This window comes from Hibiscus syriacus, unplaced genomic scaffold (genome assembly GCF_006381635.1).
Source record: "Hibiscus syriacus cultivar Baekdansim isolate YM2019G1 unplaced genomic scaffold, ASM638163v2 tig00003715_pilon, whole genome shotgun sequence".
In the NCBI taxonomy this organism is placed as follows: domain Eukaryota; kingdom Viridiplantae; phylum Streptophyta; class Magnoliopsida; order Malvales; family Malvaceae; genus Hibiscus; species Hibiscus syriacus.
This window is the reverse complement of record NW_024061980.1, coordinates 1,340,924-1,363,867: the sequence shown is the minus strand read 5'-3', so window position 1 is coordinate 1,363,867 and position 22,944 is coordinate 1,340,924. Positions and strand designations below refer to the sequence as shown.

At 33.0% G+C, this 22,944-nt stretch overlaps 1 long non-coding RNA gene across 1 annotated transcript in view; it reads right to left on the bottom strand.

Annotated features, from left to right (window-relative positions):
- Positions 1-22,944, bottom strand: part of LOC120180380 — a 79,523-nt gene that overhangs the window by 13,726 nt on the left and 42,853 nt on the right. The window contains exon 2 of the long non-coding RNA XR_005521682.1: positions 1,038-1,051. This is a non-coding gene — a long non-coding RNA (uncharacterized LOC120180380). The remainder of the gene's footprint in view (positions 1-1,037; positions 1,052-22,944) is intronic.

Sequence of the window (22,944 nt, the reverse complement as noted above, 5' to 3'; positions counted from 1 at the left end):
AGAAATTAATAGTTTCCTAAACCCCCACTAAAACCCAATTTATGGCTATTGTGACCCAACTTTGAGATTGAGAGCTTGAATGAAAACTTGAGGTAAAGGGATTATGATTTTTACCTTGGAAATTTCGTATTAAACTTGAAGGGCTATCAAATTCTCACCTTTACACCTTGTTTAGAAGAGGGAAAACCATGGAGGAGAGTAGGGAGATAGGAGACAAGAATGGATGAAAATAAGGGAAAATGATGAGTGGGTAAGAAATATACATCATCACCATTAAAACATATAAGCTTTTGAATCCTAAGAAGATATAATAGCTATTTTGGTCCTTCTACTTCCACTCACAATTAAAATGCCCCTCTTTTTCTAACATTTGGATCCAACCCAAGCCCAAGTCCAATCTTAAAAGGTCCAATCCCTTCCATAAGTCTACTAGACTTATTTGCATGTTCTCCGGTTAATCCAAATCTACAAACCCGAGATTCGGGTGTTACATATAATAATGTAACTTAAAAGAGCTTTTGGCTCCTGAGCCTTATATCTGTTAGTCTACGGGGGAGAAAAGACTAGTACTAGTAACTGCGATGATCAAACAAGATTTCAACCAATTTTAAAAATATTGTAAAAGATCAAATCATTTCAAATAAATTAATATCTTAAACTATGGTCTATGCAGATTGAGAATCTAGAATTAACAAGAAATTGCTTGCTGCGTACCTTATGAAGAAGTCACCTTCAAACTGTTCGGTTTTGTGCGCTAGAAATACTGGCTTACTGCAGAATCAATTGTAATCTCGACGATGGGGTATCTAAGAAAACGCAAGGAATTGTGAAGATATCTTCTACAGGATGAAACAACAAGAAATCAGCTCAATTTTCCCACTTCCAGGAAATCAAAAATCGTTGGAAGCATCAGAAAGTATACACATTTCAAGGGTTTACTTAAAACAGGATCAAAGCAGGGAGATTCAATGATAGAAGTGAATTGTTGGGAATACAAGAAAATAGTAAGCTCATCACTGCTCTCTTTGGTTAGCCACTGGAAAAAAAACAACTTCTGGATTAAAGCATCATGATTAACTGATGGGAGAGACTAAGGAAAGACAACCTAATTTAAAGCTTAAAAAAGGTGACCGAAAATGTAATGAAAACCATAACATTTTTGTTTGGACGCAACTTAAAATGTTTACTTTTTCTTACATTTTTCGGTGTTTTTATAACATTTTTGATTACCAACCGAAAATGTTATCTTCTGCATAATATTTTCAGTTCAACCGAAAATGTTAAAAAATTAAACATTTTAGGTTGTGTTCAACCGAAAATATTATGATTTTTATAATATTTTCCCTCGCGGCCATTTCATGACGTTCCTTAGCTTTAAATTAAGGTACCGTAGGGCAGAACTACCCTTAATTGATCATCATCAAACTCAACAAAAAAAGTAGATATTTTATCAGAACAGAACCATAAGTTACCGTCTAATAAAACTATTAAAATGTCATAAAGAATTTCTTGTATTATTTGTCACATCCCAATTTTTGTTCAATACAAAATCCTAAAATGCGAGGATTTATCCAAAATCGAGATTAATATTTTATTCTTGATAATTCAATTATTTTCATTTTAATTTTGGATTTGTTACTAAATTGAATAAATATTAATTTTAAAAACATTTTCTGAAAATCTCATGAAGTTTGAGAACTTGTCTCGTCATTTTATCAAATAAATCCTATTAGATCTGATTTTTTTCGTCATCCTTAGAATTAAGTTTTGATGAAATTTTATTTTTGAATGCTAATTTATATTATCAATTATATTATTTATTTATTTTAGGACTTTTATCTCTATCTCTATTTTAGTTGAATTGGTCTTAACAATCTATCAAGTATTTGTTTTGGGTAAATTACACATTTAGTACATAAACTTTTAATTTTGATTCATTTTAGTACCTAAACTTTTAATATTTTCAAAATCATACATAACATTTAGTTTTTGTTTAATTTTAGTACCCCACAATTAAACTAACAGATGAGCTAGTCGATCACCGCGTTTACAGTCATCGATTGTCGCATCCGTCAGCCGATGAAGCCCAAACTTTCCAGCCTGCACCTTTTCAACCCCCTGAACGTGATTCTGGCTTTTTTTCACCAGAAAATATCTCAATCTCCCAAATCAACGATGGACTCTTGGACTTCTTAATCCTTGAATATTCGTCGTTAATTGTCTGATGGGCCTAAAATTGAACTATGATGGTCAACTCATCATTTTCTCATTGTCTACCTTTCAGATTGGTCATTCGTCCACCAGAGCTATGACCCGTCAGCTAGTCTGTTAAGTTTTAACAGTGAGGTACTAAAATGAAACAAAAACTAAATGTTAGGTATGATTTTGATTTTTTTTTGGAAAGTTTAGGTACTAAAATGGACTAAAACTGATAGATTAGGTACTAAATATGTAGTTTATCCTTTTGTTTTTCTTAAACCAATATATTGCCACAAAATACAAAGAGAAAAAAAAATCATATTCTTCATTATTGTTTCGTTTCAAATTGTACGACTATTAATTTAGTTAGTTTTTCTAAAATCATGTGATCTCTGTCCACTATTCTTTGACTTAAGATTCAGACCAAAAAAGTCTTTGCTCGTTAGTATATTTATTGTTATACGATTTAAAGTGTATGTCTTACCGTGCTACAAACGTTTTAATTCTGTTTAATAATTTTTTGTTGAATTTGGAATAACTATCTTCTAATCGATGTCGTTGTGATGTATTCGAATCTCCGTGTGTCTCTGTTAAGTGCTATAGTTATTTTTGTGTTGATTGATTGATATATGAATTGAAAGCATGAATGTCCTATGAATTTGATTGTATTAAATGCAATTTGAGAAAATGTTGTGTGACACATGTTGATTTATCATATTCAGAATTTATGCTATGCATTCGGACTATGTGATTATGTAATTTGTTTTACATTCATATCATATCGAAATTCGGATAAATTATGTTATCATGTCATATTGGGCTGAGATTGATAAGCGAAGTTCAATGTATTCACTCGAAGAAGTGAGTTTCACTTCAAATTATCAGTGCCTCCTCTCTTCGAGGCGAACTCCACTTCAGATGGTGTGTAGTAGAGAGTAGTTATGGGGAACCTACTCTTCAGACGGTGTATGGTGAGTGGATGCATTTATATTTGCATATTTATTCGTATCATGAATATTATGACTTGAACTGTGATTATGCTTGTTTGATTTTCTGAATACTTTGTTTATCCACACATTTTAACCGTATCGAGCTCTAGAACACCCCTTTATTTCTCCCTTTCAGATATATCAAGATATTAGGATCAGATCGGTAATTCGAGGACCGAAGTCTTGGATTTAAATTATTTTTTTAAAATTATTTTCTCATAAAGTGTTAATAACTTTATAAATTATTTAAAAATCTGGTTTTATATCTGTTAAAATTTTTGAATTAATTTTTGAATCACTCTAATGATCAATGTAACTTAGATTTAGCCGTAACGAATAGGCCGAGATAGGGATTATATTATTATTTTTAGATGCGAAAGAAAGATGATCACTTTCCTGTTTGATCACTACTCAGTTAAGCAACAAATCAACAAGTTACATACCAGGCCATTTGATGATCTATCAATCTATGATGTGTCTCGTTCTTATTGCCAATGCCAACCTTTATTTCTTTTACACTTTTATGTTACACCCGCTTTAAGTTTAATTTTGTGTGTATATATATTATTGATATAATAAAATCACTGAAATTGTATAGATAGTAATTGATTACAAAGAAACATATTTGTATATAAAGAGGGTGTTACAATATATCGATTTTTGTTAATAAAAAAAGCATTTTACAATACAAATTCAAATGTCAACAAAATAGCGATCTAGAAAATAGTTGAGATCTGTAGCTACACAGACTTTCGATAACTCTTTGGTTCTCGAGATCTTTGGTTTCTCACGAATTATATATAATATCTTTTTTTAATTTAGAATAATTTAAAAATAGGCAATTTTGGGGCTTGATTAGTTTGAACGTTCACATCCTCCGCATTGTGTAAAAGCACCCATACACCTACATGAAAGGCACAATCCCAACCTATGTCATTCAATGACTAGCAAGTTATTTGATGTATATAAACTATCATAACCATTATTTTGTCAAAAATAAAATTTATAATATTATGAATTTATTTTAGAAATTTTGGATTTTCGTTTAATTTGAATTTTAGAGTCACCATCGACATTTATCTTAGGTAGGTCGAGCACATAATAATATCTTTTAAAACAATTCTAAGGAAAATCATTTTAAAGATAAAAATTGGGTCTGTGTATTACCAGAAATTCATTTTTAAAGATTCAGAGTCATTACGCGTGGGGAAGATTAGTGTTGCGCTGTGAGTGCTTATAAATATACGTGAAAATATGTACAAGTATACACAATCAAACAAGTAATATAGAGTAAGTGAGCATCATCTCCACAGGGATTGGAGGAGACTAGTTAGGTTAAAGCAACAAATTACTTTATCTAAGTATAGCTAATGGTATGCACAAATGGTTATGTCAAGACAAAATGAAATGTGTATAGATGGGGGTAGAAATGATAGTGTGAATGGTTGACAAATGAGAATATCTTGGAAAAAGTAATTGTTTAAAGTGTAATCAAATGAAAATGCTAAGGTAAAACAGATTGATCACTTGGGAAATAAAAAGGATGACTTGATAATCCTCACACAACAAGCTATTATGGGAATGAATGGTGGGGTCACTTAGGAATCTCAAGCTTTGTCTTTTAGGATGGTCTAAACTTCTATGCCTTACTTGCTCGACAGAGCTTACTACAAGTACCCTACGCTAATTCTAGTCATGGGATATAACAGATAAGAATGCCACGACAAATCCTCTCAGCCTGATGCATCAACATCTAACCTATCGATTCGGCACTACTCCTTTTAGTCGTTGAAATCCTAACCTCGTCTTTGACGGTGGATTAGACTCTAGTTATCAGCTAAAGCCCACTTCTTACGTCGATATTCCTTTAGTTTCTCTCAAACAATAAAGATCATTCACGTAGTTTCTCTCGAACACTAAGTAGTATACTTAAGAAAAGGCTATTCTCATAGCTCCTACAATCTTAAGTAATTAAAAATAATAACAAAACAAGTAATAAACATAAAAATATCAATCATCCATTAAAAAAATATTTAATCATCCATAATAAACCCCACCAAATAAAGTTAGTTCATGGTGGGGTTTGAATAATCCATGACAATCATTCGTTCCTTACAACCCATAAAATATGAATAAAATAAAGCATAAGGGTGGAGAACAAACTCCAAATGAGCAATGTCAGAGCTCCCTCGGCTACCACAAACCACCTTAGTGGTGCTAACTCCTCTCAGGACACTTAACTCACCACTCCCTCAAGCTTGAAAATGGAAGAACACCACGAAAGGGATGAGAAAAAAGAAAGAAAGTTGGAAGCTTAATGTTGCCTCCCTTTCCTTGTTCATCTTACTTTTCTCCCAAGAAGATGATTCCTCTTTTTGTGGTGTCTTAATCTATTAAACCAAGAGAATATACTTAGGGTTTTGTGTCAAAATGACAATGGTACCCTAAGGTACATCCCCCTACACGTGAAAAGAGAGTACAAATATGGTAGTGATCCCCTCCTAGGTGGCAGGCAACAGGAATCACGTGATGGCTAGACAATTGACTCTTTTATAAAAATATCTTTAGCTCGTTTTTGTCTTTTTTGTGTCTAGAAATTCCATCCTAGCTATCATGGAATTTTCATTTTGCTTCAGCAACTCAGTTTTCCCCGACAATTCTCCTTGCACACCCTTTTGCTTTATGACCTGCACATCATCAACCATACACAATCTTTCCCGTAAAGACGCGCCAATTTTTCATGACAAATTAAATCCACCACATGCAACTACATGATCCTAAATGCATCTATATGGTCCTAAATGTGCCTTAAAACAATCAATAACTTAAGTAAAAGGCCCTAAATATAGCCTTTTTATAGAGTTATCAATTAACACCTCCACAACGCTTAAAATTGGTATCTCTCGATTATACGTTATCTAAGTAATGCAACTTTATATATTTGAATCCAAAATTTAAATTACGATCCTTTTTATTTTGATGAATTTGAAAATGAACGAATTTATTTTTTAAATATTTGACACGATAAAAATGACTTAATTCACTTAATTTTAATTAAAAACGGGTACTTGATAACTCCGTAAAAGACCACGTTTTAAGGTCTTTTTACTTAAGTTATTGATTGTCTAAAAGCCAATTTCATATCATTTAGAAACATTTAGTTGCATTTAGATCATGTAGTTGCATGTGGTGGAAAAATCTTGTTATAACATAAAATTATTGATTAAACTGATGTTGCCTAAGAAAAGGGTCTTATTGTGGTGATGTGTAGGAAATGAGAGTAGTTGAGGAGAAATTTTCAATGTAGCATTCCAGAGCAAAGGACAAAAAGTTTTGCTACGACAAAACTTTGCAGCAATTACTGGGCGTAAAAAAAGATAAAAAAGCTGATATCACCTTGCCAGTTGTCCAGGGCTCACGTGAATGCATTGCCATGCTGATATTTTTGGGACCAACTGCTAGCCAGTCTCATATTCACATGTAGGGTATGATTCCTAGCATATAAAGAAAATTTTAAGGGCACAAACCCTAGAAATTTCCCACTATAAATACTTAAGGATACCCTACATTTTAGGAGCTTTTTGGAGGATTAATTTTGAGCTTTTGGGGGAGAGGCGATAACACCATTTCCATCTTCTTCTTCATTTCTTCATTCTTTTTTACAGTGTCCTCTATAGTCGAGCTTCAAGGGGGGTAGCGACTAGGTCCTCAAGAGAGGTTAGCTCACTGGATCAGTTCACGACGGTGGTCTTAGGCTTCACCGTAACAACCCTTTGGGATTTTTTCTTCTCATTGTGATTTTATTTTCTTATTTTGATGGGTTTGTACTTAAATATGATTATGGATGAACTTAGCTCCACCATGAACTAATTTATTTGGTGTTGGGTTTGTTATGGATGATGTTTATTTTATGTTAATGAATGATCAAGTATTTTCATGTTCAAATGTTGTTTTACTCATTGTTTATATTTTTAAGTCCTTATTCTTATGAAAGCTTTCGAGAGGTAGTCATTTTCTAATATAGATATCTAATAATGAGAGAGTTAGGTTAGATCTATGTGAGTAAAGGAACTAAATCGGGATGGTTAGGTTCTAATCTACCTTAGAGATAAGGAGAGGGTTTCAAACGACTCAAAGGGATAAAATTTAATAAACATACTATTGTTGTAGTTCACACTGAGAGGTATTACCGTAGCAATAGTTTTATCAGGATCTTTAATAAATATAGTTGAAGTACACTTCTAGCAACTCATGTCGGGCAACATAGGCATAGAACGTTTAAGTCATCCCAGGCATAGAATAAATTCTCGTCATTGCAAATCCATCTAATTACCCCTATAGAAGATTATTTGTGTGAGGTTGTCAAGTCTTATTCCAGAGCTCAGATTTATCGTGCCATAGCATAAATTTTCTTGTTCACTTCAATATTCATTAAAACTCTTGCTACAACATAAATTTCTTGTTACATTCACACATCACCAAAAAAATCATGCCACATCAATATTTTTCACTTGTTCATACCATTTTTGCCATACCTAGAATTTCCTTCATTGTTTATATCATTACATATAGCTATACTTAGTGACACACTTTTTCGTATAACATCTTTTAAAAAATCCCTCCAATCCTTGTGGAGATGATACTCACTCACTACTATATTACTTGATCAATTGTGTATACTTTGCGTTCAATTTATAGTACTCACAGAACACGCATCAATACTCCCTTATTATGTGAATTAACGAAAATCAAAATTCAATCATGTTGGATGTAATTTTGTTAACTCACAATGCAAGACAACATTGCCTTTGATCATTTTAGAAAACAATAAAATGAATGCATGATTCTAGGATGCAACAGTAATAAATGTCATATACAAGATGGATGAAATATCAAGGGTAATGTAATAGATGAATAAATAAACTAAAAATAACGAAATAATAAAATAAATAAAATCAACAATGAATACTTATTTTATTAAAATAATTTCACTTTATAAAAACATGAAAATGTCAAAAAGTATACATTTATTTAAAGTGGGATAAATATATTTAATTGACTTAGTATATCATGAGATATAAATAAACACCAAATAATAATATTAAAAATACTTTATTCGAATAACCCTCAAAATGACACTCCAGGTTTTTGGAGGTCATCCATAGGTTAGTCTAATAATAAATGAAGAATATCATATAATTTTATATCATTAACAATAAAAAATTATTAAATTATAATTACCTAATACAATACTTAAAAATATCCACTTTTTAATAGTATATAGATATGTACGTAAATTAAAATAAGAACTAAATAAAAACATAAGCAAATCATCAGAGTTTAATCATGAAATAAACAAAACAAATTTGAATAGTGGCTAAAATGAACAAATCTTAAATTACCAATCCTAATTTAAACATTCACATATACATATATAAAAGGTAAATGAGGACTAAAACGTAAGGATTCATGACTAGGAGGCTCCAAATTAGAATTTCACATTCCATTTAGTTACCAAGATAAAATCATTACAAATAAAGGAGATCGGTCATACTATTTGCCCCTAAAATCAAAACGCGCAAGCTTCGGAAGGGTGAAACGACACCGTTTACATGGATTCATATAAGAAAAAAGGGGGTTTGATACTCATTTCTCTCATTTGTTTCAAATACCTAAAAAGAAAGAAAGAAATAGTTCAAGAGAACTCTCCCCCATACCTGAACGACCACCGTACTCTAGCACCATCAATCATCATGTACGGTGGCTAACGCTCAAAATATCACCCCTAAATAATCCTACCAACATCCTAATCCTAGATAAAGTCCTCTGAGCCTAAAAAAATTAATCAACCTAGATCTACAAAGTTACCTCTCGATAACTCTATTTTTTATGTTTTTCGAGCTCTCCAATGACCAGTGAACGAGTTAAGCTCCATTCTCTCTACGCTTCATTTTTATTTTTGATTTTTGTTTGAGATCCTCTATTTATTTTTCTTTTTTCTCAGATCTTTCCCCTCTTTTATCTGGTGTTGCATGTTATATCTCATAGATTTGTTGGGTGACTGATGATTTTTTTTGCTTTTCACTGTAGGAGGAATGATGGTGGTTGGCAGTGGCTTAGACTAGTAGTGGTCGCGGTGCAGGTTTTGGTGATGACGATAGAATAAGGGCTAGTGTTATATTAGGGTTTGCTTTTGGGTTATTATTGGGCCATTGGTTTGTGTTTGGGTCAAGGTTGCTTGTAATTGGACATGTTAGGCTTTCTGTATGACCTTCGGGTATGTAAAAATAATAAATAATATTAATATTTAATATATAATATAATAATAAAATAAAATAAAATAGAAATGATAATTCGGATAAAAATGAGTGTATTCAACTTCTCATCTTTGTCCATTTTTGTGTTAACAAGAATAGTGCAAAGATAAATAAACAACAAGTTTTTGTCTAATTAGACTTATTGTATGTCCTTAGTGTTGAGGAAGTCTTATTGCCTGAAAATAATTTGATTTTGGAAATGACATTGCTCCTACGTGACGGGGAAATCTGGTCACTTTGGGTGGTTTGCTCGATGCCAAATCTGATGATGACATTGCTCCTCAATATTAAGGAGATATAGTCAGTGGATAACATTATTCCTTCGTGTTGAAGACATCTAGTCGTATTTGGATAACTGTGTATATGGAGACAACATTGTTCCTTCGCGTTGAGGAAGTATGATTGTCTGGAGATAATTTGATTATGTAAACAACACTGGTACTTCATGATGAAGAGATACGGTCATTCCTTGGTGATTTGTTTGATTTCAAATCTAATGATGACATTGTTCCTTTGCATTAAGGAGGTCTAGTCATGATTGAAAGATGATTGATCTAATAATGAGATGGATTTCCAAGATCCTATTTGAAAAGAAAACAGTAATAGTTGTTTTAATGACGACGTTTTTCCTTAATGATGAGGACGACTAGTCGTATATAGATGATTTGGTTCTTTGCTTGTGGAAGCCAAATTTGAATACAATGTTACTCTTTCGTGTTTGAGGAAACCTTATTGCCTTTAGATAACTTGCTTATCGAAGACAATATTTCTCCTTCATGTCGAAGATATCTAGATGTCATTGATCCTTTTTGACCTGAAAGGCTTGTAAAAAATTTGCATGTATGAATGCAACTATTTTGAATGTTTTCAAGAATGGAAAAATGAAATCATATGATGAGCTTTCAAATTTTTCCTCATGAGATGATGAAAATGATCTTATATAAGACAAAATTTCAAGAAAAAAAATATAAATGCATCATTGTGAAAAGGGAAGTCCAAGTTTATTGTTGTATGTGATGATGAATACTTGATGCAAAGATGTAAATTTATGTAACATGTATGTCTTCTTTGGTGGCCTTGGCCCCTGTACCATTTAACTTGGGTGGTCAAGTCCTTGAACTATTTGGTGTTTAACAACAGTAACCAATTTGCATACTATTACCTTTGGTTTGTCATTTCTAACTTGATTGGAGAATCATACCTTTTACAAATGTCGAATCTTCTTGAAATGATTCGATTGATTGGGATCACACATGGGGTATCCTTGCAATTCTTTACTTGGGCCAATCAACTTGTTCTTCTTGCCCCAGTAAATTTTGCCCCAAAGTTTCATCTTTTCTTACCCCATTTCTGAGCATGAGTTTCTATGTTTGGGAGACACATGTCTAGTTCCAAGATCTACTTCAAAGAGATTGTCTTGTTTAAAAATGTTTTTCTTCCTATTTATGTTTTCAAAATGTGAAAAAGTTTGATGAAGAAGTTTTGAAATTTTTTTATTAAAGACTTTTGAATAATGTTTGAATTTTAAAAAATATTTCATGAAGTTTTTGAAAAATAGTGCCCCTTACTTTAGGTTTACAATTGAAACAAATTATAAAACAAGAGTTCATTGAGTATCAAAAGAATCAACTACTCTTTTAATAGTTAAAGAATTATAGCTCTTCAACAAGTCTGCAGATTAATGCTAACTTTGAGGTGTAGGTTGATTTGGGGAAGGTGATGGTATTCTAGGTTGGCTTCTTTAGCGAAGATATAGCATTTTTGATTCTTTGGTGTTCGTTGATCTGATGGAGTAGCTATCAATCTCATCTTTTGGAGATATTCATTGGTTCTTGAATCTTGTGAGCATTTTCGGGTTATACAATGCCTTATCAAAATATTTAAGAACACATCCTATGCAACAACAACATAATTTTCATACTCGAGCCGCCTTTTCAGGTTTTCAACTTGAATCCTCATTTGTTTTCAAGACATTACTTGAAATTTTACGTCTTGAACCCCTTTTTGTTATTTTTCCCTATCATTTATTAAAAATTTTAGAAAATATTTTTGTAAATAAAATATTAATCTTGATAGGCAGAATAAAATCTAGAGATAATATTTTCTACTTAGAAGCCCATGTATGATTAAAAGGGACTTTTTAGGCACGCAATGTAGGCTAAGGCTCACGATTATGAAAGAAAGGGATAAATATGCCCAAATTTAAGGGTGATGGAACAAAGGATCAATTCGTTTTGATGCCTTAATTCTCGCTTTTTTTTATTTGAATCTGCTTTCACATGCCCTTCATTTTTTTCTCTTTTTTGGATTTCTCTAGACTAACCATTTATAGGTTCTCACCCTAGAGTTCACTTCTATTTTTTTAACCTTTAGTGTTCCATGATATTCTTGTGAATTGATTTGGGATCTTTGAACCATTTGTACTTAATCAACTTTATGGTTTCAGGTTTGATGAGTCATTAGATTTGATGAACTCTTTGTATGTGTTTTCCCTGTTTATATGATGAGTTTAGAACTTCAATTAATTTGAGTACCTTTTTATGGTTTATTTCTTGTATTTGGAACTTCATTATTCTCGAATGGATTTTCTCTTCGAACACATTGCATTTGGTTTACCTTGTGGTACCTTATTATTTCTCACTTTATTCCATAAGAACTTGTCTCTATAATAAAACTTGGATTTATGGTACTCACTCATGCGAGCAGATGTCCATCACTTTACACCCAATGTGGAGGGTGATCCTTAGTTAGGGTTGAATCAAAAGAAAATAATTCAGGTTCAAATGGGGACAACAAGGAATATATTTTCACATTTTGTGAAGGGATAATGAAAGAATGTCGTTCATAATCTCATACATGAAAGTCCTTGCAGAAATGGTATCTCTAGGGGGATAAATATTCAAGATTAACATTTATTCATATGAAAACAATGTAATTAATGCAGAATAAAATTATTTTAAATAAATATCCTTTATTCCTTATTCTTACTTCTACAATTCCCTAATTGTTCAAAATTTTCTTCAGAAAGTTAATTCAGGGTACTCCAATTTGTTTCCCTTATAGAAAAATTCTCGTGCAAGTTAAAATCTTGTACTAAATACCTTTAGGTTTTATTTTGGTGTAAAAATTAAAAGTTTTGTGTCTGAAAAGACGAGGGCATGACTTTATTACCTAAAAGAGAGGTAATGGTATGAATTTGGGTGCCTTAAAGAGAGGTAGTAGGATAACATTGGAGCCTCATAAGGAGGTAGTGTCAAAATTTAGTTTTTTGGTAGTAACCATGAATTATTTAGGGTAAAAAATAAGATGATTGTATTTTTGGCTTAGAAAGGTCTAATCTTGTCAATTGCCAAAGATTCATAACTCTCAAAGAATTAAAAGAATTTGTAATTCACTCAAAACTCAAAGAACTACAAGATTAAAACTTGTTCTATTTTTCATAACCTTGGAAGTAGCATTTTATTTAATATGTTCAAATGCCCAGTGAATTACAAACTCTAAAACATAGGAAGAACTAAAAACGAGTTCAAACAAAATGATATATTTTTTCATGCAAGTGCAACAAAGCTTTATGGTGGATGCAATGATTTTTTTATTCACATTAGAATTCCATATCATTCATCAAATATCCATGACTATGCAATCATATTTTAGACCTTATGCTTTAATGCCCCACAATTCTAAGTGGTGTGCCCCGAGCTTTCTATGTGGTAGTTGTATGTGGCATCAACATTGTAGCCCTCAAGATATGACGAGTCTTTTGGCTCAGATTGGACTGGAGTCACAAGGTTCCTCTCAATTAGGGTTAAGATTAATTCCTCATATATCATTGGAATTGTGTCAATATGAGTTCTTTCTTTGAACATCTTGTGAGGTTTGGCCTCATGATTAGCTGAATATGATCCCACCATATTGATTTCAGCTTCTATCTCAGTGTCAATATCGTCAGTGCTCACTAGCTTGTCGTTCTTTATAGATCTTTCAATCATCTCTCCACAAATGATGACGTCTGAGATTTTTTTGTGGCAAACCCTAACATATGATTGATATATAGAGAATTTAGTGTGTTGATAAACATGGTGATAAACTCCCTCTCGGTCATTCGTGGGTGGACTTGGAAAACAACGTTCCTCCATAGGTGTGCATTTTGTCAGAAGCTCTCGCTATGTCTCATCTCCATGTTTTACAACATTGTTCAGTCAGGATCCATTTCAGTCATGTGCTTATATTGACCCCCAAAGGCATGATCTAAATCATTCCATGATCAGATTTAAGTGCAACTCAATTGATTATACCACTTAGAAGCGGGTCCAATCAGGCTATCTCGAAAAAAGTAGATCAATATTTGATCATTATTAGTGTATCCAATCATTTTTCGAATAAAAATTGTGAGATGGGAAGAAGGGTAACTGGTTCCACTGTATTTTTCAAAATCAAGCATTTTGAATTTGGGCGGGTGAACCAAGTTGGGAACCAAGGCTAACTCATATGCATCCACTTCATCTTGGGAGCTTTGTACTTTATTCCTTTAAAGTAGTCTTTGCACTAATCTTTCAGATTCTAAACGATCTCAGTCCTACCTTTTTTATTTTATCAGAATCAAACATGTAATGATCAGTGGGGCTACATTGAGGATTTGTCATGGCTGATTGAGTTTTAGAGGCAGATAAGCTTGATTGGTGGCTTTGAAGCCTCCTCGATGTAATGATTAGCTGTGAAGCAAAATATGACATTACACCCTCAAGGGTCTCCAAATATGAGGAAACCTTTTTTTTTCCTTTTTTCTAATTGAGCCTAGTAATTTTTTTCCCATAATTTGGTAGACCATGTTGGCATAGTTTTACAAAATGGAGTTCATAACGGTCTTTTGTGATTGCTCCAATTTGGATTCCCATATTGTTTGCATTTTATGCAGACTCTCTTACAATTTTTTCTTTAATTGTTCAAACTTTGCATCCATTCTTAGTGTTGCCTCACATGATTAGTACCACTGCCATGGAATCCTTCACGAATTAAACCCATGTTTTCATGAATGATGTATGAGAAAATGCTTAAATATATGCAATGCTGATATGCAAATGTGAATACAATGCAAAAAAGGTATTGATCCCAAATATGAATATACCTGAACAAGTTTCATTAGAGACAAAAGTCTTCATTATTCAAGATAGTCCATTTTCACATACATGTTTTTGCTTGTACGCTTGGTCTAAAGGAAGTCAATGCTTTATCTTGGGGCTTCATCATTGGGAACTTGGTCCCTCAAGTGTTCTATAACCTCCTAGACTTGCATAAAAGCTTCATTCAAAATATGGCTTATCTCAGATAATGCCCCTATAGCGTTGGAGTCATTCATTAAGTCTTGATGATTAAAAGTGTAACAATTGTAGGAGAAATTCTGTAGTTGCATCGTTAATTGATCACCTCTCAAATCTTGGATGTTGTTCTATCGATCAACTTTGATGTCTGACCTTCAAGTGAACTTCCTCATTGTCTTCTCCAAGCTTCAATTACCCAACGGTGCATGTTTGCGTATGCGACTACTTGATTGATAAACTTTTTCTCTATTTATGAAAATTTTCCAATTAGAGAGTCATCTATGGATCAACATCTCCTTGTTATGATGTGATGATTATGTAATGCAAAAAGGTAAAAATGAAAAAAATGAGAAAGATGAACTAGTATAGGTAAAATAACTGATAAAGATAAAAGTGTTATTTAAAGATGAATATAACACCTACCCCATCATGGTATCTAGCTAAACATATTTTTATTAAAAATAGAAATCCTACCAGACATGCTTTCTACCAAACATGATTTATTTCAAGAAATAATTCCTAACTGCATGATATCTAGTTCGCATGCTTTCATTCAGAAAGAAATTTATTATATGAATTTAAAGTAAAAGGTGAAGGTTCAAAGTCATTCATTCTTTGTGTATACTTATTTCAGAACCTATTGATGGACAGAGGTTCGGTATGACTCTACCTAGGGTAACAGTCTATGATTCACTATATGCATGGTTTTGACTTTAAGGTAATAGAGGTTCTCGAATTGTCTTTTATGCCAATACCCCTTAGGCTGCCAAACCCTTAATCCTAATCCATTATAGACTTAAGTGGATTGAGTCCAAATCGAGGAAACACATTTCTTATGTCTACATGGAGGGCTACTCATGAAGATCATAAGGGCATGTACTCCAGAAGTGATTCACTAGCCTGTACGGAGGGCTACTCATGAAGGCACTAGTGACTCACTCCCACTTAGCGGGACAAGGCTCAGATATAAAGCTTATGACATGCAAACAAATGTGATTTATGTAAGGAGGAACTCTCAAACCTTTTGACTAAAATAAAAAACCAAGACTCATTTTTGAAAACCTTAACAAGTCTAAAATCAATTAAATCAAACATCAGTACAACAATTTACAAGAAAGTGATGCATGTTTATTAAAATTAAAAGAATCATAATTCAAATAGAGGCTCAAATTTATAAAATTCTAATTACTCAGACAACGCATAATCGAGTAAGGCCTGACTCTCTAAATTATCCCCAATAGAGTCGCCAAGCTATCATAACCATTTTTTATCAAAAATAAAATTTATAATAATTATGACTTTATTTTGGAAAATTTATATTTTCATTTAATTTGAATTTTAAAGTCACCATCGACCTTTGTGATAGGTAGGTCAATCACCTAATAATATATTTTAATTTTTTTTAAAGGAAAATTATTTAAAAAACAAAAATTGGGTCTGCGTATTACCAAAAATTCATTTTTAATGATTCATAGTCTTTACGCGTGGTGAAGGATTAACACCGCACAACGCCCAAAATTGGTTCCTCTCGATTATAGATTAATTAAGTAATGGAAATTTATATATTCGAATCCAAAATTTAAATTACGATCTTTTTTATTTTGATGAATTTGAAAATTAGTGAATTTATTTTTTAAAATACTTGACTCAACAAAAATGACTTAATTCACTCGATTTTGTTTAAAAAATGCATTCCCTTACTATGCGAATTAACGAAAATTGAAATTCAGTCATGTTTGACATAATTTCGTGAACTCACGATGCAAGACAACATTGTCTTTGATCATTTTAGAAAACGAGAAAACGAATGCATGATTCCTTGATGCAGTAGTAATAAATGTCATATACAAGATGGAAATATCATACGTAATGTAATAGATGAATAATTAAACTAAAAATAACAAAATAAATAAAATAAATAAAATCAACAATGAATACTTATTTAATTAAAATAATTTCACTTTATAAAAATATGAAAATGTCAAAAATTATATATTTATTTAAAGTGGAATAAATATATTTAATTGACTTAATATATCATGAGATATAAATAAACAACGAATAACAATATTAAAAATACTTTATTCAAATAACTCTCGGAAGAGCACTTCAGGTTTTTAGAGGTATTTCATTGGTTAGTCGAATAATTAACAAAGAATCTCATATAATTTTATAGCATTAACAATAAAATAATTATTAAATATAAGTACCTAATACAATACCTAAAAATATCCAATTTTTAATAATATATAAATACGTACGCAAATTTTATCATATATATATAATGTATATTGAATACTAATTTATTTATAACACACCAAAAAAACTAATAATAATACATATTACTACACTATTTTCATGTAAAAAAAAGATAAACGCATATATAATATATAGGGACTACAATAGAATATCATAAATCATGGGGACCAAATTAAAAGAATCAATAAATTAAAATAATAACTAAATAAAATCATAAGAAAATCATGGGGACCAAATTAAAAGAATCAATGAATTAAAATAAGAACTAAATAAAATCATAAGCAAATCATTAGGGGTTAATCATGAAATAAACTAAACAAAACCGAATAGTGGCTAAAATGAACAAATCTTAAATTACCAATCCTAATTTAAACATTCACATGTACATATATAAAAGGTGAATGAGGACTACAACGTAAGAATTAATTACTAGGAGGCTCGAAATCAGAATTTCACATTCCATTGAGTTACCAAGATAAAAGCATTACAAATAAGGGGGATCGATCATACTATTTGCCCCTAAACTCAAAACGCGCGGGCTTTGGGAAGGGTGAAAAGACACTTTTTACATGGCTTCATATAAGGGGGAAAAAGGTTTTGATACCCATTTCTCTCATTTGTTTCAGCTACTCAAAAAGAAAGAAAGAGTTTTAGAGAACTCTCTCCCAGGCCTGAACGTCATCATATGTTGACGCCGTCAACGGTCGTCTATGGTGGCTGACACTTAAAATAACACCCCTGTGGACACTTAAAATAATACCCCTGTGGACACTAATTTTCGTCCGACTTAATATATTAATATATTAATATTTCATTTTTATTATTAATATATTATACTTATTTTATAATTTTTTCCTTTTATAGGTCCAGCAGTACAAGCAGCATGCCCAAAGCCAATTTTATTACAAGGGTAATCCAACCCAATGACAGCTTGGGACCCGAGAGCTCAGTTGCCAAATAGACTCGAGAACCGGGTCCAAAGCTCGACCCGACCCGGTTTAAAACCCTAGAACATATTAGGGGTTGTTGCAAAGTGGTTAGTTGCCTCTCCTCAAGAGCCGCATCTCCCGCCGACGACCACTTATGCATCGAACAACCCATTCACCGGATTTCTCGACACCAATATCACCAACAAAAAAGCAAGTAGTTTGGTATTGTTAGAAGTCTAAAATCAAACAAAACAAGGCTTCTAAACATTATAAATATGCATGAAACATCACAAAGAGAGGGGGGATTCGGGGGAAATACATCTATTACATACGAAAAGAGGGCTGTCTTGTTTTCCAAAGAGGAAAGAACACAAGCATCAAGAGGAAATCGCATATGAGAATCAGGAGTATCAACAAAGAGTAAACCTAGAACACACAAAAATTTTGGAAAAAAAAAGAAAACATATGATCGTGAATCAACAATAAGAAAAGAGAGTTCTTTTTTTAATATGGAGAAAGGAATATCGAGACATCAAAACTCAAAGCAAACCAGCGTTCGACGGATGATTTTGTAGCTTGAAGAAGATAAATTCCAACTGATCAAAGGTAAACAATTCGAATTGAATGCTTTAAAATTTTAATTTTAAATTTTCACAATTAAGACAACCAACAAATTAATTGGTACCGAAAGGGCGGTTCAAGGGTGCTAATCCTTCCTTGACCGTAACCGACTCCCGAAACCGACACGTTTTTGGTAAAACGCAGATCAGGTAAGATAGTGTCTGAGTGGCGACTCTAAAGCATTTAATCCAAGTTGAAGCCTAATTCTGGGGCCCACCTGAAAGACGGTTCCGACAGCTTGGCGACTCCACTGGGGACATGTAAGTGAGTCAGGCACAATGAAAGAACTCAGAATGAACAGAGTCTACATCAAGCACAATGAAAGCCTATCTTTGGAGAACTGATTGCCAGAGGTTGCAGGGGTAAGATGAAGGTTACTGATCCTGGGAGTCCCTTCAAAGGTAACAATGACAAAACGATAGCTGAAATTGGAGATCATTGCTGATGAATTCAAGAAACAAATGAATGAACTTCAAATAGTTCCTATCAATTGAGGGCTCCAATGACGTATTCGTTGGGAAAAGGTTTAACAGAAGATAAATGCCAGAGATACAGTCATTTGATACTTTTTGGGACAGTACAAAAAAATAACTCGTCATTTGCACAGTTCATCTAGAGAAGCCAGAGCGGTTCGATAGGTTATTTAAACAGTGACAGACGAAGGCAGAAGACTAGTCAACATGTCAAAAGCTGTCAGGATATTTTTGTCTCTTAAAAGATAAAATACTTTTGTCTTTGATAAGGATTATTTCTAATAACAGACACATTTTCTTGGATCAATGCCTCGAACATTGCATGCATCAAGTATTCATGCATATTTCACATTACTTTTCTCTTTTTATTACATTCACATGTCTCATAAAGCGCTTTACCAACAGTTGTTTGTCGCACATGTGGTGTCACCATATCCAGAGAAATCCATGAAGCCCCGTACCCCATGTAGTATGATGAGAACGCTCATTGTGAATATCATAGCGGTGTCCAGGGCGTACTATCGAGAACTACTACATATTCAAGAGAGTCGCGCAGAAGATGCGTAACCAGAACTGGATCGACTTCAACAACTTGGGAGCATCCAAGTGAGGAAGATCATTTCATCATTTGAGGCATTCTGTTTGAATTTTTTTCTCAAGTTTTTGTAAAGACTTTTAATGAAATTTATGTTACTTTAAAGATGTTAAGCAATGAATCACATTTGCAAACTTGCAATTCTTTGAATATCATTTGAATTAAGAAACTTTGTAAATGGTTCAAGGTTACAGATCTTTGACGAAGTAATATGATTTAAAACAAAGACTTTAACCTTACCCATAATATACCCTCAAACATCGCACATTGCTCTTACAATTAACCAATATGACCTTTTCATTTCATAAGGTGCGGACAACATGGGGCATCCTTTTGCATATACTATGCTTTTTATTTAAGACGTTCAGTGATGATCATGATCTTCACAGATAGAATAGTCGAGTATGTAAATCTAGTTTAGGTCAGTTGCTTGGAAATTGAACTCTAAATATGAGATTCCTTGACTTTAAAAAATACCTAGACTATAATAGGTTCTTCTTGATAAACTTAAGAAATTGGATCCGTATACCCATATTATAATATTATATATACAATAAAGCTTGAGTTGTCCCTCTAGAGCAATTGGTTAAACGCCTCAACTTTATGGATAATATTCAGCTAGCCTGATAAAGGTAATTATACTATACAATAAAGCTTGAGCTGTCCCTCTAAGGCAATTGGTTAAACTCCCTGACTTTATGGATAAGATTCAGCTAACCTGATAAAGTTGTTTATATATTAAGCTGTCCCTCTAGAGCAATTAGTTAAACGCCCTGGCTTTATGGATCTAGCCAGCCATTTAATGGCAAATTTAAATAAGGAGTTTCGGTAAATGGACTAAGGGAGTTAAGGAACACCTGTTATAGTCAACTTCACATGAGCACTCAGGAATTTCATTTTTAGACTGATATTTTTGCACTGCCTTTGTTAGAGGAGCCTACAAAGCTTGAACAAATGGAATATTTTAGAGAACCGAAATAGAAAGTCTAGTAATTGATAATGCTAGTGGCGTCATTTTGTCCACATCCAATTAAAATACCAAGCCAAAGAAAAAGCATGTTGCAATAACCGAAAAAATGACATTTTTTTGTTGGCTGAAACCTTAGGTCAACCTAAAGCCAACTCATCTACTTGAATATTTGTCAAAGAGCTATAACTCTGAAAGTTTTAAAAGAGCTATTGATTCCTTTGATATACTTTGAATTCATGTTTATAATTTGATTCAATTGCGAGCATGAATTAAAGAGCAATATTTTATCTTTTATCCTTTTTCTTCCTAAAACAGGAAAAATGAGAAAAACATTTTCAAACAGAACAGTCTCAGATTTTAAAGGTCTGTAAGGCCAAAGCTCGAAAAGAGAATGGGGCACGATCAATTCCAAGGACCAGATTGGCAGACAAAGCACGAGACTCCATCTAAGAGATAACACATAATTCATTCATGTTGCATGCATCTTAGACATACTTAAGTGCATCATATTCATCTTTTTAGCATACATGATTTTATTTTGCAGCTTTTAGAGTCAGGTTTCGACTTCAGGATGAAGGATACTCGATTCACAAGCGCCTTTAAAGAGCGATGGCAGTTGCTTAACTCAACAGTGAGAAGCTACCCCTCAACCAACTTGACATATCTACAGATCTCAGAATCAATTTCAGATAGGTTCGAGAACCAATTCAAAACAAATCCAGTTCAACTCCACTGAATAATGAGCAACATGTTTCCAGTTAATGTCTTTAAGCCAGATTTCAATTCCACTACAGAAGATATCCGGGTGTCAGAATTTATCAGTGGGCTTTTTTGTAAGAGGGAAGTCATTCAAAGATCTTCTCATTTAGTTTAGACCCGCTCAGAGGAACCACCTGAAGAACTATGATCGGCTTAGACCTGTGAAGGGAAGCCATTATTTTAAAGACAACATTTGCAGCATAACTCAAGGCTAGAAGGGTTATTTGCCAACTAAAGACCTTCGAGTTCGACTACGCTCAGCTCAAAGGCACAACATTTGCAGTATAGCTTAAATCGAGAAGGGCTATCTGCTATCCAAAGACCTTCAAGTTTGATTACTCTCAGCTCCAAGGCATATCATTTGCAGTATAACTTAAGTCAAGAAGGGTGTTGAACTATGTTTTAGTATAACAATTTAAGGAAAAATGGTTTTTGAACTTGAATTGAATTTACAAAATGTTTTTGGACTTAGTTGAATTTATTCAAAGTTTTAAAAGGTTTCAAAAATAATTCAAATTCCATTAAATTCAGATTTGAGCCAAAATGCTAAAGGGTGTCAAAGTGCATCCTTGCACCCCTGCAGTGCATCCATGCACCTGCACTAGTGCATCGATGCACCATGCAGTGCATCCATGCACTCAAACATCGAATGCAATTAGTGCATCGATGTATCATTCTGTGCATCGATGAATCCTTCTGTGCATCGATGCATCAAGGCTGTGCATCGATGCATCCTACTGTGCATCCATGCATGAAGGCTGCAATGACTAGTTTATTTGAATTTAATGAATGGGTATCGATGCACCGTGATAGAGCACTGATGCACCATGTTATGGGTAGCCTTTTTGAGTAGAAAAATCATCCCCAAACGGCTCCAAAATATCCCCAGTGGCTATATACAACATCAAACACATTCCAAGCTATAAATACAAGCTAAGGACACTTGAAGAAGAGAGAAAACAATTATCCAAGCAATCAAACACAAGAGAAGAGTTTTTCATTCTTATTTCATCTTCCTCTTGTAAATATTTTATTCTTGTGAGCTCAATCTTGTAAACACCTACCTTAGAGAGGTTTTCTTTTTTACTTCTTTTATCATTTTGTAAAAGGGAAAAGTTCTAGCTAATCCCGTGTAAAAGCTAGGGAAAGTTTCTAGTTTAGCCCTGAAAAAATAGGGAGTTTGTAAGGTTACTCTTTGTCCTTAAAAGAAATAACAAATTAGTGAATTTGTTGGAAAATCCTTGGTGAGGAGCTAAGGTAGTGGATGTTATTTTGTGTTCTTGGACCAGATGAATATGGAAGATTTTCATCTTGTACAACCGCCAAAGAAATATGGGATAAACTACAAGTCACTCATGAAGGCACCGACGAGGTAAAATAATATAAAATTAGTCTTCTAACACATAGCTATGAAAATTTCAGGATGAAACCAATGAAGATATCAAAGCTATGATAGATAGATTCTCAACAATTGTCAATGGTCTCAAATCATATGGAGAAATCAATCCAAACGAA